We start from the raw sequence: 1,802 nt of genomic DNA, 5'->3' as shown, positions 1-1,802 counted from the left end.
GAATTAATATTTCCACTAGGTCGCATTGTTGTAGCTAAAGCAGAACTAATATTCCAATGGGTACATCAAACTATTATTACCTTCAATTTATAAGGAAAGGGTTGGATAATTGAAGCTCCAGGCATTATTCTTGAAGGAGCCCAGCAGAATTTTGTTTGAAGAGTACTAGTGCCAAGTCACAATTAGCAAGGAGATCAAATTTCTAGCTAAGGGGCCACTGGTTTGCTAACATTCCAGATCTGGAGGTCGTATTTTTATGCCTATAGCAGCCTATCAACAAGAAGGATGGGTTCTCTCTGCAAATCTGGGTATATTTCCTTCGAATAAAAGTCATATCTATATATTGCTGTGGTAAGTTTATATTCAGTGTGTTCAGCGTGTCTCTTGTGGCTAACTGGGTGTGGAGATCATTGTTTATTGGCTCAGTATAAGTGTACATTTCCTGGGCAACTTGTTTTGAAGTTCTGGATTGCTAAAGGACTGAATCTATAGTAGTTTAAAGGCGAAGATTTTCACCGTATAAGGGTTGTGAGTTATCTCAAGGGTAATGGGATGCATATATCAATGTGCGGGGATGAAAAACATGTTTTGGTGACTGGCTTTTATATTTACCTTGAGAAGAGTTTTCCATTACACTAGACTGAGTTTGGGGGTTCGTAGAAGCTCAATTTGGTTGCTAAGCTTACTCCAGAAGGAAGGACGAATATCTCCAGCTAAGAAATATGGAAACTCCGCCCACGGAATGGACGGAGAAAATACCCATTCTAGAAGATATTGCATATGCGGTAGTTGCTTCATGTCAATGCTTTTCCTTCCGCTTACAATCTCAAGAACTACAACACCGTAACTGTAGGTATCCGCTTTCTCGGTCAATTGCCCATGAACGGCATATTCTGGTGCTGTATATCCTCTGACCAAACAAAACTCCATTTTAATTATGTTCAAACACTAACTGCAAATATAATCAAAACAACCTAAATGCAAATATAATCAGAACAGTCGTATAAAGGATTATTTTTCTTACAGGGTTCCTGCAACTCTAGTACTGAGGTGACTCCGATCTTCAGGAAGAAGTCTGGCCAATCCAAAATCTGCTATTTTTGCACAAAAATGTTCATCAAGCAATATATTGCTGGATTTGATATCGCGATGAATGATGCGAACATGGAAATCTTCGTGCAGATATGAAAGGCCGCGAGCAGTGCCCAATATGATCCCAAAACGAGTTTCCCAACTCAAACTCTGCCTGCCTTCTCCTGTTGCCACATGCATTACAGTTATATGATCTCAGCTACAACAGAACAACTCTTGGGCAACAAAAAAAAGAAGATCCAGAGGGATTAAGTATGAGGGGGCCAACCGAATAATACTCTGGGTGGGCAGGCACCTCCGCCCACGGCCTCGCCACCACGGGCGGCCGGGAGGCGGCGGCGCAAAAAAATAATTTTTTTTAATAAAAACGAATAATTCCGTATTAAGTTTTTTTTTAATTTTAATTTTTTTTTTAATAATTTTTTTATATGTGAAAATTAAAAAAAACTATAATTTTTTTAATTAAAAAAAAAGTTTGGTTTTAAAAAATTATAATTATAATGTTTGTTTAAAAAATATAATGTTTAAAAAAATTTATAATTTTTTTAATTAAATATGGAAATTAAAAAAAAAATTATTTTTATTTTTGTTAACTATTTCTATTTTTAAACTAAAAAAAAGTTTAAAAAAAATTATAATTTTTTTAATTAAAAAAAAAGTTTGTTTAAAAAAAAAAAAAATTTAATTTTAATTTTTTTGTAAATAAAAAG

The 1,802-nt window shown here is 34.6% G+C and overlaps 1 pseudogene across 1 annotated transcript; it reads right to left on the bottom strand.

Moving 5' to 3' along the window:
• Positions 1–630: 630 nt before the first annotated feature.
• On the bottom strand, positions 631–1,272 carry LOC149189994 (cold-responsive protein kinase 1 pseudogene; annotated as a pseudogene). The gene is made up of 2 exons (XR_016255616.1): positions 1,025–1,272; positions 631–910 (listed from the first exon to the last, which is right to left on the bottom strand). The product of XR_016255616.1 is annotated as a cold-responsive protein kinase 1 pseudogene (transcript).
• Positions 1,273–1,802: the final 530 nt, after the last annotated feature.

The sequence above is a fragment of the Pinus tabuliformis genome, chromosome 3_1, assembly GCF_031772625.1.
Source record: "Pinus tabuliformis cultivar Carrire ecotype Pingquan chromosome 3_1, CPIR1, whole genome shotgun sequence".
NCBI classification, from domain to species: domain Eukaryota; kingdom Viridiplantae; phylum Streptophyta; class Pinopsida; order Pinales; family Pinaceae; genus Pinus; species Pinus tabuliformis.
This window is presented reverse-complemented; position numbering and strand designations above follow the sequence as displayed.